Source organism: Mesoplodon densirostris, chromosome 8 (genome assembly GCF_025265405.1).
Source record: "Mesoplodon densirostris isolate mMesDen1 chromosome 8, mMesDen1 primary haplotype, whole genome shotgun sequence".
NCBI classification, from domain to species: domain Eukaryota; kingdom Metazoa; phylum Chordata; class Mammalia; order Artiodactyla; family Ziphiidae; genus Mesoplodon; species Mesoplodon densirostris.
The window spans coordinates 62,500,873-62,518,041 of record NC_082668.1 but is presented as its reverse complement, the minus strand read 5'-3'; the positions used below and the strand labels follow the sequence as shown (position 1 = coordinate 62,518,041).

At 34.6% G+C, this 17,169-nt stretch overlaps 1 protein-coding gene and 1 non-coding gene across 2 annotated transcripts in view; one reads left to right on the top strand and one right to left on the bottom strand.

Annotated features, from left to right (window-relative positions):
• LRP1B (LDL receptor related protein 1B) overlaps positions 1 to 17,169 on the top strand; it is a 1,545,691-nt gene that overhangs the window by 380,934 nt on the left and 1,147,588 nt on the right. The gene's annotated exons all lie outside the window — the stretch shown is intronic.
• LOC132495515 (small nucleolar RNA SNORA73 family) lies at positions 4,650 to 4,852 on the bottom strand. The gene has a single exon (XR_009533250.1). It is a non-coding gene; the product is annotated as a small nucleolar RNA SNORA73 family (small nucleolar RNA).

Here is a 17,169-nt window from a genome sequence, read left to right as displayed (position 1 = left end):
ACATTTGTGTGATTAGAAATTAATAAATGTGTATGTACTAATTCTGAGTCTGGAGGTCAATAGTTAGAATTATTCAGATATTCATTCATTCATTCAGTTATTCACTTAACACATACTGGGGGGGTTACTGTGTTCTTCCAAACACAGGTGCACACAACACAGATACGCATAGGCATGCACTAACACACACACCCCAAATACACTGTAGTAAAACAGATATACAGAAGATACTATGGAAACATAGGAGAAAGAGACTCCAGGGTTGACGTAAAGCATCAACTACCCTGATCTAACTAAACCCCCCATAGTGCTTATCATATACAGAGAAAGAGTTGCCTAGATCAAGATTAAAAATCTACATTTAAATGTTACTTTAGAAATATCTACATGCTGTGGGAAATAGTTTAATTTAGATGCTTCACTTCTGAATGCTATACAATCAATGCACCCATGCCACCCAGAATCCCCATGGTGAGAAGAATTTTATGCATGATGTATAAAAATTGGAGAATACTCTATAATATGCAAATAATTACTTGCATTTTAAATGCAAACTCATTAAGTACACTTAAAGTCTGAATAATCAACTGTCCAGATCTTAGCTCCAGTAGTTTGCATATAAAAATTTATAGGGCCTCCCTGGTGGCGCAGTGGTTGAGAGTCCACCTGCCGATGCAGGGGACACGGGTTCGTGCCCCAGTCCGGGAAGATCCCACATGCTGTGGAGCGGCTAGGCCCGTGTGCCATGGCCGCTGAGCCTGCGTGTCCGGAGCCTGTGCTCCACAACGGGAGAGGCCACAACAGTGAGAGGCCCGCATACCGCCAAAAAAAAAATTTATAAAGAAATTTTTCAGGGTTTTGAATGTTCTTGGCATGGGACGTATTTTTCTTCCCCCTTCTGCTTGAATATTCTGTGACTATAACTGTAGCATAGTTTGAATTAAGTTGCTGAGAAGACATCGCTAATTTTGTTTCTCGTGACAGTTCTCAACACCAGTATAGTTTGAAAAATACTGTAGCCCTAAGGTGTTTCCCTAGAATAAAATTAAAAACAAATTAAGCTCATGTTATTGGTAACAATTTAAATTAAATCTTTATATTTAGAAATCTGTTGGAAGCAGTGACTAAAGTGACTCAGAATAAGAATTTAATTATGGTCAAGTAAATACACTCTGGTGGCTAAGGAGCAATTTCTAAATAATTCAGGATCTTTATGTGTGGTTCTTGTATACCATGAGGGAAATTTTTAGGCCATAGAAACACCTTCAACTTCTCTTTTTTCTCTTCATTCCCTTTCTCCCATCCAAGCAGTTAGTACCTCACTAATATCTTTTAAATTCCTTTCAAAACTTCTACCCCTTCCTTAGTTAAGTGTCCTTTTCAATCAGTTCAGCAATTCCTCCTGATTCTGAAATACAAACCCTCTGAGAGAAATCCTTATATAAGACCTTCTTAGCAGAAAGAGATGTGTGAGTGTGTGTGGTGGGGAGGGAGGGGGAATAATAGGAATATTCATACATTAATAATTTACTTCTATTTTCATATATACATCAGTGAGCTTTGATTTATGATAATTTACTGTTCTTATGCTTAGCAAGAGGAGAAAGGTTTAAATAGCCTGCGTGTGCTTTAGAGATAGAGTATTAGTTTATTTAGACCCAGTAAAATAGGGGTCATTGATGCATCCATTTCCATTAATGGGAGTTAGCAACTGCTGCATATATCTATAATTAGATTTATAGAAGTGCCAAGATGAGAAACCCAGTGATGCAGCACAGTATATTATCCTCATCCAAAAGGTGCTATTCATTGTCTGAAAAGACAGATGCCATGTTCTGATAAGAACTATGTGTGTAGCTTTAGTTACTAATGTAAATTATTCAATACAAAATGTTACCAGTAAAAGGGGTTTACTTTTTTTTCCTATTTATAAGCGTGAACTGTTCCTTAAAAAAAGTATCTACAAGAATCTAATTAGAAAAATTTTCCATCCAGTAAATATATCTACCACTAATTTTCAAGATAGGGTCAGAAATCAAATAAAATCATAAAAGTACAGTGGATTTTTAAAAAATACACCTAGGGAAGGAAGGAGTTCTGGAAGGAAGTTGGCAGACCTTCTCCCCAGGAGAACAGCAATGTAACTGAGAAAATTATGTTTTAAAAATTCAGTCATAAAAAGTTTCTGTAAATAGTCCTAAAGGCAATTCTGTTGCATTTCTATAAACTGACAATGGACTATCAGAAAGAGAAATTAAGGAAACAATCACATTTACAATCACACCAAAAATTAAAAAAATGCCTAGGCATAAACATACCTAAGGAGGTAAACGACTTGTATTCAGAAAACTGTAAGACACTGATGAAAGAAATTGAAAACAGCACAAAGGGCTGGAAAAATATACCATGTACATGCACTGGAATAATTAATATTGTTAAAATGACCATACTGTCCAAGGCAATCTACAGAGTCAGTGTAATCCCTACCAAAAAACCAATTGTGTTTTTCACAGAACTAGTACAAATACTTCTAAAATTTGTATGGAAACATAAAAGAACCCAAAAAGCCAAAACAATCTTGAGAAAGAAGAACAGAGCTGGAGCTATTATGCACCCTGACTTCAGACTATACTTAAAAGCTAGAGTAATCAAGACAGCACTGTACTGGCACAAAAACAGACACAGAGATCAATGGAATAGAATAGAGAGCCCAGAAGCAAACCTACACACTTACGATCAATTAGTCTATGACAAAGGAGGCAAAAATATACAATGGAGAAAAGACAGACTCTTCAATAAGTGGTGCTGGGAAAACTGGACAGCTACATGTAAAAGAATGAAATTAGAACATTTTCTTACACCATATACAAAAATAAACTCAAAATGGATTAAAGACCTAAATGTATGACCAGAAACCACAAAACTCCTAGAAGAAAACATAGGCAGACCACTCTTTGACATAAATCATAGTAATAATTTTTGGATCTATCTCCTAAGACAAAGGAAACAAAAGCAAAAATAAACAAATGGGACCTAATTAAACTTACAAGCTTTTGCATGACAAAGGAAACCTTCAAGAAAGCAAAGAGACAACCTACAGGATTGGGAGAAAATATTTGTAAATGATATGACAAATAAGGGGTTAATATCCAAAGTATATAAATGGCTCATACAACTCAATGTCAAAAAAAATTAAGACAATCCAATTAAAAAAATGGGCAGAAGACCTGAATAGACATTTTCCCAAAGAAGACATACAGATGGCCAACAGACACATTAAAAAATGCTCAACATTGCTAATCATCAAAGAAATGCAAATCAAAACTACAATGAGATATCACCTTACACCTGTCAGAATGGCTGTCATCAAAAAGACCACAAATAACAAATGTTGGAGAGGATGTGGAGAAAGGGGAACACTTGTACACTACTGGTGGGAGTATAAATTACTGCAGCCACTGTAGAAAACAGTATGGAGGTTCCTTAAAAAACTAAAACCAGAGCTATCATTTGATCCATCAATTCCAGTCCTGAGTATATATCCAAAGAAAACAAAACACTAATTCAAAAAGATACATGCACTCCAATGTTCATAGGAGCATTATTAACAATAGCCAAGATATGGAAGCAACCTAAGAGTCCATCAACAGACGACTGGATAAAGAAGATATGATGTGTGAGTGTGTGTGTGTGTGTGTGTGTGTACACACATATACACAATGGGATACCATTCAGCCATAAAAAAAATGAAATTTTGCCATTTGCAACAACATGGATGGGCTTGAAGGGTGTTATGCCTAGTGAAATAAGTCAGAAAGAGAAAGAAAAATTCTGTATAATATCACTTAAATGCAGAATCTAAAAATAAAACAAACTAGTGAATATAACAAAAAAGGAACATACAGCTATAGAGAACAAACTAGTGGCTACCAGTGGGGAGAGGAAAAATAGGGATAGGGGATTAAGAGGTACAAACTACTATGTATAAAAAAAATAAGCTACAAATATATATTATACAGCACAGGGAATATAGCCAGTATTTTATAGTAACTATAAATAAAGAATAACTTTTAAAAATTGTGAATCACTATGCTGTATACCAGAAACTCATATAATATTGTAAATCAACTATACCTCAATTAAAAATTTTTAAAAAAGGGAAAGCTCAGGGCCCATGGCTTCACTAGCAAATTCTACCAAACATTTAAAGAAGACTTAATACTAATTCTTCATAAACTATTTCAAAAATTAGAAAAGGCAAGAACACCTCTCAATTCATTCTATTAGGCCAGTATTACCATGCTTCCAAAACCAGATAAAGATATTAAGAGAATGCTACTGGCCAATATTCCTTATGAATATAGATGGGAAAATCCTTAACAAAATGCTAGCAAACCATAACTAGTAACATATAAATATGATTATATGCCATGACCAAGTCGGGTATATCCTAGGAATACAAAGTTGGTTTAATATTTGAAAATCACCTAATGCTAATATAAATAGAATACAGGGCAAAAATATGATCATTTCAATTGATGCAGAAGGCACATTTGACTAAATTCAACAGTGTTTCTTTTTCTTTTTCTTTTTTTTTGAATTAGATTCATACATAACCATCTTAGTTCACTTTTAAAGTTTGGTATACTAGATGTCTCTCTGCATGGTTTGTCTCCTCAGTCATTGTCCACAGGACTCTGAGAAGCTGTAGGAATATGCAGGCGCACTCAAGGCCCGGCTTCATCTCCAACGTTGTGGAAAGGGACTGTACGTCATGGGGCAGAGCCCTATGCTCCCCTACACCACCAGGACAGAGCCCGGGGAGAGTGACCTCCCGGGGTATCCACGTTGGACAACAGTGTTTCTTGATTAAAACTGTAGATAAAACTGAATAGAAAAAACTTTATCAACTTGATAAAAAGACAGCTAAAATACCTACAGCTAACAAGAGACTTAACTAAATGACTTCAGCCTAAAATCAGGAAAAAGAGAAGGATGTCTGTTCTTGGCACTTCTATTTAACGTTGTACTGGAAGTTCTAGCCAGGTCAGTTAAACAAGAAAAAGAAATAAAAGACGTCCATATTAGAAAGTAAGTAAAACTATCTCTATTTGCATATGACATGACCCTTATATATAGAAAATCATAAGGAATCCACAAAAATCCTATTAGAACCTGTAGGTGAGTTTTTACAAGATCAATTTGTAAAAATCAAGTGTATCTCTATAAACTGGCAGTGAATATTCTAAAAATGAAATTAAGAAACAATTCAATTGTTTTGAAACAACATAACTTATATGTGGGATCTAAGACACACACACATAAAACAAAACCAATGAACAAACAAAACAAAATCAAACTCATAGATACAGAGAACAAAAACAAACTCATAGATACAGAGAAAAGAATAGGTTATGAGAGAAGAGGATTGGGGATGGGCAAAATAGATAAAGAGGTCGACTGTGTGGTGATGGATGGTCACTAGACTTGTAATTGCGATCACTCTGTAGTGTACACAGCTATTAAACTATAAAGCTGTACACCTAAATTTATATAATAAAAAATAGCATTAGAAAAGATACTTTGTCAAAAAAATTTAATGAAAGATATTAAAGACCTGTACACTGAAAACATTGTTGAAAATTAAAAATACCTAAATAAATGTGATATTCCAGGTTCATGGATGAGAAAAGTTAATATTAAGTATGATTAATTTTTTGAAAAATTGAGATTTGCACATATTTTCAGATCATCCAATTTATACTGAATTTATGCCAGTCATTTTATAAGCTCCAGCTAACTATAGAGTAATATCCCTAATTGGTCTGGTTGGCATTTGATAATTAATTGCCTTAGATATGTTATAGCCCATTAATTGTTTTTAAATTAGATCTGTCTCATTTTATTTTGGATTATTGGTTTATTTTAATTCTTGATAATAAAATAATGTCTTGATTTCATAAGGGATCTTGAACATTAAAAATTGTCTACTGCAGAACTAGAAAGACAAGACTGAAGCTTATTCATTAAAATGCTTCACACGTGCTAGCATAATATTTAGTAAGATGTCACAACTCAGATGACATTTATTTGGGGAAACTTGTGGTAGACACTGGATAGTAAATTTTTTTTCTTTTCCTTTTTTTGTACTTTGTGTATTTTATACATTTATTTTCTTAAACTTAGATATGTACATTTTAGGCAGGGTGGTGGGAGATGGGCTTATACGCAGAAAAACATCATCTACAAAGTGGGAAGAATGAAGCAAATGTGAAAGAACAGAGGGCCTCACACTGATAGAGAGGCTTCCCAAATTCAGCCACTTTCCTTGATGCTCCTACATCCTTTTAATAATTTCCACCATTTTACTTAACCCTCTTTATACAGGTGACTGTCCCTTTCATCTCATGAAGTCTTAACCGAGACATGATTTCCCCCCCAAAGTGATCAATCTAGATTTTGTTAACTTCTGGTAAAATGCATGTCATTATTGTGTCATGCAAAATCACCTGATACTTAATTCTACAATTGTTTGGTATTTTGTTGACTTGATTACTTGAGAGTGTTAGTAGAAGATAGTATGTGTAGATGTTTCTGAATCATAAGTGAAAACTAATGAGGTGGTATTTTTTAATGGAAATTTAATTTTTAAGGGTCTGATTGTTTCAAATTGTTTAAGGAAGCATAAACCATAGGGCAGAAACAGCCAAAGTTGCTGCCAATCCAACAGTCTGGCTGCTTCCTCTTCTATGAAACTCACTTGGAATGCCCAAGAATTATTCTCACACATCTCTATAGTAAATTTTCTTCTGTATGGTGAAAAACCAATCTCCTAGATGTAAGAGTGAATGCTAATCAAGTGTGCCATAAATAGCCCCAATCATCTGTCAGCCCTGCTAAGAGATCCCTAATCAGACCAGAGGTCATAGTTTAGAAAATACATCAGTAATATAAATGCAAAAATCACTGCTTCAAGGAGTATAAAGCAAACTCCAATCCAATCCAGTCAGTTTACATCCAATTCATTTATATATGAATTATTCTCAAAGGGGGTAGTGTACATTTTTTTAAAGTTTTGGAGACAGGCAGTTCTAAACACCCTAGTAACTGGAAAGGATGAGAAATAATATGTGAGATACCAAAGAGTGACTGGCAAAAACCATGAGAGAAGTTCAGATCCATAACCTTCTGGCAAAGTGTCACATCAGTGTTTCTGTCTGTATATATAGAACAGAGAGGAGAGTTGACTCTGGGGAGAACCAAAGCATCTCAGGATCTAAGCTGGCCTATGGGAAGCCTGCAGTAGAATGGGCTCAGCATTGGGTCCTAAAAGACATTCTGATACCTTTAATGTTTTAACTTGTTAAAGGGAAAGGTTGGTCTCAGGAGATGAACAATAACATTGACTTTGTGAAACTGCAAATGCATTGCACAAAGTCAAGTTGAAGGAATCACTCATCACAATTCAATCAGAAAGCCATAAAGGAAATAGATTCAACCAGTAAATGACTTAATTTATTTAATACATGCTGAAGCAAAAAAATCACTTTGATAGTTATTAAATAAAAAACAAATACAGATACGAAATGGTAGTGGCATTATGCTTCCAACATGAAAAAGCAGTGTGTTCTAAAAAATGAAGATGCTAATAATGTTATTACAGTGATAGCACCCCCAAGATTTGTTTTTTGTTTGTTTGTTTGTTTGTTTTTGGTGGGGGGGGGAGGTTTACCATGTTATATTGTCCCTGAAACTTATTATACAATTACTAATAGAGAAACTTATACTCTTAAATTTTAAAAGTTTAAAATAAAAATACTGAATATTTCATTTTTATTCACATGATGACTTCTTTCTTGACTTATTTTTGTGTACCATCAGTATAATAATAAACTATTTTACAGCTTTTATATTGAGGGAAATGTATTAATGACAGCAACAAGTGTTTCAGCCATTTATTTAATTCTATTTTATTTTTTATTGAAGTATAGTTGATTTACAATGTTGTGTTAATTTCTGCTGTACAACAAAGTGACTCAGTTATACACATATAAACATTCTTTTTTATTTTCTTTTCCATTATGGTTTATCCCAGGAGATTGGATATAGTCCCCTGTGTTATACAGTAGGGCCTTGTTGTTTATCCATTCTACATATAATATTTTGCATCTTCTAACCCCAAACTCCCAGTCCATCTTCTCCCTCCTCACCTCCCCTTTGGCAACCACAAGTCTCTTCTCTATGTCTGTGAGTCTCTTTCTGTTTTGTAGATAGGTTCATTTGTGCTATATTTTAGATTCCACATATACATTGTATCAAATGGTGTTTGTTTTTCTCTTTCTGACTTACTTCACTTAGTATGATAATCTCCAGTTGTATCCATGTTGCTGCAAATGGCATTATTTTGTTCTTTTTTATGGCTGAGGAGTATTCCATTTTACATATGTACCACATCTTCTTTATCCATTCATCTGTCGATGGACATTTAGGTTGTTTCCATGTCTTGGCTATCGTGAACAGTGCTGCTATGAGCATAGAGGTGCATGCATCTTTTTGAATTATAGTTTTGTCTGTATATATGCCCAGAAGTGAGATTGCTGGATCATATGGTAATTCTGTTTTTAGTTTTCTGAGGAACCTCCATACTGTTTTCCATAGTGGCTACACCAACTTACATTCCCAACAACAGTGTAGCAGGGTTCCCTATTCTCCACACCCTCCCCAGCATTTGTTATTTGTAGAGTTTTTAATGATGGATATTCTGACCGGTGTGAGGTGCTACCTCACTGTAGTGTTGATTTGCATTTCTCTAAGAATCAGTGATGTTGAGTATCTTTTCACGTGCTTAATAGCCATCTGTATGTCTTCTTTGGAGAAATGTCTATTTAGGTCTTCTGCCCATTTTTCAATTGGCTTTTTTGTTGTTGTTGTTGTTGAGTTGTATGAGCTGTGTGTATGTTTTGGAGATTAATCCCTTGTCGGTTGCATCATTTGCAAATATTTTCTCCCATTCTGTAAGTTGTCTTTTTTTTTTGCTTATGATTTCCTTTGCTGCGCAAAAGTTTGTAAGTTTGATTAGGTCCCATTTGTTTGTTTTTGGTTTTATTTCTATTGCCTTGTGACACTGACCTAAGAAAACATTGGTAAGATTTATGTCAGAGAATGTTTTGCCTGTGGTCTCTTCTGAGAGTTTTATGGTGTCATGTCTAATGTTTAAGTTTTTAAGCCATTTTGAATCTACTTTTGTGCATGGTGTGAGGGTGTGTTCTAACTTCACTGATTTACATGCAGCTGTCCAACTTTCTCAGCACCACTTGCTGAAGAGACTTTTTCACATTTTTACTTTGTCAAAGATTAATTGACTGTAGGTGTGTAGATTTATATCTGGTCTCTCTTGTTCCATTGATACGTATGTCTGTTTTTGTACCAATACCACACACTTTCGATTACTGTAGCTTTGTAGTATTGTCTGAAGTCTCAAAGGGTTATGCCTCCTGCTTTGTTTTTTTCCCTCAGCATTTCAGCCATTTATTTTAAAGTAAAGATAATCTTTACTTTAAAATAAATACATTACTATTTACTATTTTGTAATAGTAATGATTTGAGGCCATGGTTAATTTCAGAGACAAATATCCAACCAAATAAATAACCAAACAAAACAGCAATTGAAAATGATTGATACATGAAATAAACATATTTTATAAGTTAATATATACACATAAATAAGAAACATATTAAACTTATTTGCTGACTGGTGTTGGAGAGTCTTACTACATTTGTTCTGTATTACCGTAACAATAGGGGTGTTTTTGAGTATTGATGATTTAATCAAGTTAGCAATTTTGCCATGAATTTGGAAATCTTACAGCATGATGAAATTCATAGTCATAAGCATCATATTTTTCCATTCATGTCAAGTATGTATTGGTCATTTTGCCATATTTTTCTGTCATGGCCTTTTATTGATTTATTGGTTAAATTGAGCATTTGTGACTTGCTTTTTTATCATTATCCTATAATATCATAATTCTTAAATTATTCTAATATGTATATATATTTAATTCAAGTTTACACATAAATTTATATAATATTTGCATCCCCAAAGTTAAAAATCAAGTCAGATTACAATCAATCAGATTTTAATGGCTAATTGCTCACTGGGGTCAGGGTAGAGAATTATAGCATAAAAGTTTATGTAGTAACAGTCTGTTTTCATGAAATCTAATAAGAAACTAAAATATTGGAAAAGTTCTATATAAACTGGCTAATTTATCTTTGTTTTGACCCTCACTTTTCTGCTCCCCTTGGGGAATCCAACCCAAAAAATAATTCACTAATTACTACATAAATATATAAATGGGAAAATCATTGTCATGAAAGTACCTAACTGTCTAAATGAAATATACAGGTGATGACTGGAAGAAAAAAGAACAGGTGAAAAATCACTTGCTTCTAAACTGAGAATTTTTATCAAGCATTCAGCTAGATCTGTTATTTCTTTGTCATTGCAAAGAAGCTTTGCTGGTATGTTTTTATGAGATGAGAATAAGGATATAGGCCCAATCAGGAACTTGATTATTTCATGTACTTCAGAATACTCAAACTGAATGTCATTTTTTGAAAATCTATATTTCAAATATAAGTAATTTCCATGCTTATTTTATTTAAAACAGCAGTACTGCAATTTCTTATTCCTGTGATTTTTCAAAGTAAATCGGGTTCATTGATACCTACTATAAGGTTACCCCAAGGGCTAATGCCATGGGAATGTATACTGTGAGTAAATTAATGAGAGGTTCATATAGTGTTTCAATATGTTCATGATAGTTCTGGCTTTATACTGAACCTGGATGTGTAGAACATTGTTATAGCAAAGCTTATAGTCAAACATAGTGTTAATGAGATTGATGCAGTACTTGAATTGAAGCAATGAAAAAGATGGAAGCTTTTAAATACTTCATATCACTAAAAATCACAAAGTCATGTAATATGTGAAACATATAATTATTTTTAATTTAATTTAATTCAGATTGCCTTTCAAATCAGAGTGGGTATAGTAATGAAGATTCAGAAAGTCCAGTCCTTTAGAGTCACTAGTCCTAGAAGTTAAAACTGTTTCAAGTGATGAGTGCCTTGAAATAGTTATTTAACGAGATGAAGGCTTAAAGCTCCATCAAAACTTAGAGACTACTGATTCTTAAGCTTGAAGGTATTGTCAACCTAATCTGACAGCAATTATGCTACTGGTTTTATGTAGATATTATGTCTTTTGACTGAATCACTTTTTAAAATATTTTTATAATACAGCTGATATGTCTAAGTCACTGATAATAAGACATATGGAAAAATCAATGTAAATACCTTTTATTATATTTAGTGTTCTTTTCTCAAAGATCCAAAAGCACTCTTACATTTATAACTAAAATATGTATGTATATAAATGTAAGTATTATAGATAGTGAAAAGAATAACCAAAATAATGAAGACGGTAGTGTATTAAATGTAATTTAGAGATAGAAATATCAGTGTTGATTTCAAAGCATAGGTTGAACCACAAAGTAAGAAATAGCAAATTTTGAAAAAATATTTTAAATCTACTATAAGCATTTTTATTTTAAATCTATAAGCATAATGAATTCTAGGAACTTATACAAAGGCAGCAGTTATGAGGTCTTTGTTGTTACCTCTGACTCTACCAAGTTATAAACCTGTCCTTTCATTTAAATAGCTCTTTGGATATCTATAAAAATTTTGGCTATGGGAACAAAGTAAGATGAGTAAGCTTTTCTCACTGGAAAGAATGACCTAGAATATTGGGGGAGGGGTGGTGATGACTATTCTGCATCTTATAAAGTTAGATATTTGTGCAGGCAGCTTAAATATTCCCACTTCTCTCAGTTGCTGTGGTGCCAGCCCTAAGCCTGCTGTGGAAAACAATTATTATTCTTGCCAGTTAACTGCTCTCTCTGTCTGTGTACCAACCGTGGAAGATATCTGCCCCAAACAATAATCTCTGGCTGTTGCCTGGTGAGAAGACAATTATAAACAGCTGCTTTTCAGATAGGTACAGTATAGTCATGTGCATCAACCAGTGCATCTGCATAGTGTAGTGCCACAGAGACAGTGGTTATCTGCCAGGAGGGAGGAGTTAGGGAAAGGAGTCATTAGAAAGGGAAACAAATGACTAGGGTTGCAAAATTAAAACATCCCTCTTCTCCTTTCTCCTTTTGACCTTTTAGCACCCTCTGTTTCCTCCTTCCAATTTCCAATTTTCATGTTTTTCCCTTCATAAAAATAGAATAGTCTAGAATGTGATAGATAATATCATTTTTTTTTACAGACTTTTTCTTTTTGCACTGTAACAGATTCAATTCAATTATCAAGCAGCATAATTCCTTCTCTTTCTTAATATCTTTAACACCAGTTAAAGCAGTTGAGAAATTGGTGGAACACTTCCAACTTCACATATATTCTATGCTACCAAGAGTCCCATGACTTACACAAAGTAACTTGATATAGTAAGAAGTAGGGAGTTTTTCAAACATGAAATGAAACAAGAAAAAAGAGAGGAGAGTCAGTAAGGGATGATAATATCATCACCAATAAGTATATAAGCATGAATGTCATTTTGATCTGATGAGAAAGGATACATACACAAAGGTTAGTATGTGTATATCTAAAAGTTGTAGACAAAAAGTGACCCAAAATGGAGAATTATTGTGTATGTGTGTGTATATATTTTGTGAAAAGCCATTTTTATATTATTATTCTTATAATTTTTCATTAAACAAAAAAATATATCTGTACCTAAAAAGCTTATCATCTGTAAAGTTTCTAAGGTATGTTTGTGGTTTAAGCTGAATTCCATAGTAGATGTGAACACAGGAAGACATTCAAGAAAACATTTTCAAGCATAAAATAGAATTTCAGTGCAGGTTCATTGACTTACAATTTTTCAACTCTCATTTGTCCTTCTTTGTTCAGTAAAATTTTTTGAAATTCAACTATGTTCTCAACCCATCCTAAGGTTAAGTACTATGTGAACGTGCATACATGGAAAAGTAATTATAATAATAAGAGCTGGGCTTCCCTGGTGGCGCAGTGGTTGAGAGTCCACCTGCCGATGCAGGGGACACGGGTTTGTGCCCTGGTCTGGGAGGATCCTACATGCCGCAGAGTGGCTGGGCCTGTGAGCCATGGCCACTGAGCCTGCACATCCAGAGCCTGTGCTCCGCAATGGGAGAGGCCACAACAGTGAGAGGCCCACGTACAGCAAAATAAATACATAAATAAAATAATAAGACCTAATATTTAATGAGTGGGTCATGTTCATTAATTCATTTACCCTTTGTTATAACCATATCAATAAGTACTATTATTATCCCCATTTGTAGATGAAAAAAAGTGAATCCTGGAGCCACAGTAAGGTTATATCACTTGATAGAAGTCATTCCTTCATTCAAAAATATTTACTGGCCATTAGCTATATGTCAGACCTTATTTAGATACATTAAATATAGTAATAAACAAAACAAAACCCCTGACTTTGCAAATTCTATATTGTGGCGGTATGATGTCTGTCCTCAACAACCAAGACAGAAACTTAAAGCTAAAAGTGAAAATGAGAGGATGGAAAATATTCCAAGCAAACAGTAACCAAAAGAAAACAAGGGTAGCCATACTTATATTGATCCAAAAACTGTCAAAAGAGACAAAGGGCATTATCTGATGATAAAAGGGTAAATTTGCCAAGGAGATATAACAATTTTATATCCACCCACATCAGAGTACACAAATATATGCAGTCAATTTTGGCAGAACTGAAGGGAGAAATAACAATAACACGATAATAGGAGATATCAATACTTCCAATAATGGGTAGAACATCTAGGCAGAAAATCAGCAAGGAAACAGAGGACTTGAACCACACTACAGAAAAAATGAACCTAAAAGAAATATATAGGACATTCCAACCAACAGCAGCATAATACACATTATTCTCAGGTACATACAGAACATTCTTCAGGATAGAACATATACATGTTATTTCCCACAACAAGGCTTAACAAATTTAAGAAGATTGAAATCATACCAAGTATATTTTCTGACCACAGTGGAATGAAACTAGAAATTAATGGCAGGAGAAAAACTGGACAATTCACATAGACGTTGAAATTAAGCAATACACTCAAACAGCAAATGGGTCAAAGAAGAATTCCAAAGGAAAATTGGAAAATATCTTAAACAAACAAAAACAAAACATACTAAAATGAATGGGATACAACAAAAGCCATATGAAGAAAAAATTTTATAGTGATAAATTCCTACATCAAAAAAAAAAAAAAAGAACAACTCAAATAATCTAACTTTTACCTCAAGGAACTAGAAGAACAAATTAAGCCCAAAGTAGCAGAAGGAAGGAAATAGAGCAGAAATAAACAAGATAATAGAAAAACAATAGAAAAAAACCAACAAAACTAAGAGTTGTTTTTGTAAGATCAACAAAATTGGTAAACCATTAGCTAGATTAAGAAAAAAGACTCAAATAAATAAAACAGAAAACATCACAACCGATGCCACAGAAATTAGAAGGATCGTAAGAGATGACTATAAACAATTACATGCCAGCAAATTGCATAACCTAGAAGAAATGGATAAATTCTTAGAAACATAAATCTACCAAGACTGAATCATGAAGAAATAGCAAATCTGAACAGACCTTTAACTAATAAACTACATGCTACAACATGGATGAACCTTGAGGACATTATGCTGAATGAAATAAACCAGTCACAGACAGACAAGCATTGCACGATTCCACTTATATGAAGTATCTCTAAAGCAGTCAAACTCATAGAATCAGAAAGTATAAATGTGATTGTCTGGGGGTAAGACGAGGGGGTGGAAATAGAGAGCTGCTGTTCAATGGGTATAGAGGTTTTGTTATGCAAGGTGGAAAAGGTTTAGAGATCTACTGTACAACACTGTGCTTATACTTAACAATGCTGTACTAGCCACTTCAAAATTAGTTAATAGGGTTGATGCTCTGTTATGTGTTTTTCACCATAATAAAAATCAACCTCCACATTTTTCCTATATTGGTAAATATGCCTGGATAAGATTTTTTTAATATGCAAATTAAATTAAATTCTAACATTATATATTCATGTCCCCCTTACACTTAATAAGACTTCAAAGTAAAGTAAATATATTAACCAAACTTCAGTTGAGAATGAAAAAAACCAGGTGAATTTACTTCTCACCATAAAATTAGTATTACTCTTTATAAAGGAAATTAGAACATTAGATCGAACTTTGGTAATTATTACGTAGTGACTTTCCAACTGGTTCCCCAGTAGAACTATTTTACATTCACCCTCTGCAGAGAATCCCATTTCAGAAAACAAATTTAGGGCCTCCCTGGTGGCGCAAGTGGTTGAGAGTCCGCCTGCCGATGCAGGGGATACGGGTTCGTGCCCCGGTCTGGGAGGATCCCATATGCCGCGGAGCGGCTGGGCCCGTGAGCCATGGCCGCTGAGCCTGCGCGTCCGGAGCCTGCGCGTCCGGAGCCTGTGCTCCGCAACGGGGGAGGCCACAACAGTGAGAGGCCCGCATACCGCAAAAAAAAAAAAAAAAAGAAAACAAATTTAAGTAGTGTTCCTCTCCTTGAAGAACAGGGCTTGGGAAAGGTCAAGTTTATATGTTAAAGCCCTTTCCTTCTTTACCTGCTGCAAAGAGTCCACAAAGTATTGTTTAAAAATGGCTATTGTAAACATAATAATGTCATGTAAACATAATAATGATATAAATAATAGTTGTAAAATATTGAGAATTTGTTATGGGCCAACTTTTTTTTTTTTTTGCTGTATGCGGGCCTCTCACTGTTGTGGCCTCCCCCGTTGCGGAGCACAGGCTCCGGACGCGCAGGCTCCAGACGCGCAGGCTCAGCGGCCATGGCTCACGGGCCCAGCCGCTCCGCGGCATATGGGATCCTCCCAGACCGGGGCACGAACCCGTATCCCCTGCATCGGCAGGCGGACTCTCAACCACTTGCGCCACCAGGGAGATGGGCCAACTTTTGTGATAAGCAATCTATATATCTTGCCTAAATCAATCCTTATAATAATCTTATGAAGGAGAGATTATTATTTTTGTCATGTTATAGATGAAAAACCAGAATCATTAAGTAAATGGAAAAGTTACTTACTCATGAGGTGCAGAACCGAATATGACCTCAGTCAGCCCCATGGAATCTAGCTTACTATTTTAACTACTGCTCTATTGCTGGGCAGAAAGCTTCAGTGATTAATACAGCTCCACAACTGAATTTTCTGTACTGAATGATTTTTTCATTGCAAGTATTGATCAGATGGATTGAAAACTTTGCCTAATTTTCACTTTTTTGGTTTCTATAGACATTTTACTTAGAAGTAGTGGTAAGTCATTATCTTCGCTACAGTATTAGAGAGGTCATATTCAGAAGAAGAGTCTGGAGACTAACTTAAATTGCATTTTCTATGTCTTTTTAAGTTTTTTTTTTTTTTTTTTTTTTAACAACTTCTGCTTCTGTTATATTTGTTAAAATCAGCTTCTGAATTTAGTGTTCTGATTTTTTAAGATCTTAATTGCTTGAGTACCCTGAGAATGTTTTTTAGTACATCTCCTCTTTCTTTGCAATCACCTATGCTGCTGTCTTAGCTCAGGCTTCTATAACAAATTATTATAGACTGGGTGGCTTAAAAAACAAATATTTCTTTTTCAGAACTCTGGAGCCTGGAAATCAGAGATAAGGTTGCATTCTGGTGAGGGCCTTTTTCCTGGTTTGTGGATGGCTGTCTTCTTGCTATGTCCTTACGTGGCAGAGAACAGAGAGAGAAAGCAAGCTCTCTTGTCTCTTAATGAGATCACAAATCCTATCCTAAGGGCTGTAGGCTCATGACATAACTAACCCCCAAAGACTGTACCTCCTAATACCATCCCATGGGGGTTAGGGTTTCAACATAAGAATTTGGGGAGGGGGCATAAACATGGAGTCCATACAACTATTTTCTGAAGTAAGAAAAAAAGTGATTGAGGGGAGAGAATTCCTTACAGGTAATCTTTAAAATTAAAAGTAGAACTGAAATGCATACATAGCAAGCTTATTTGTCTGCAATTGTTTAGCCTCCC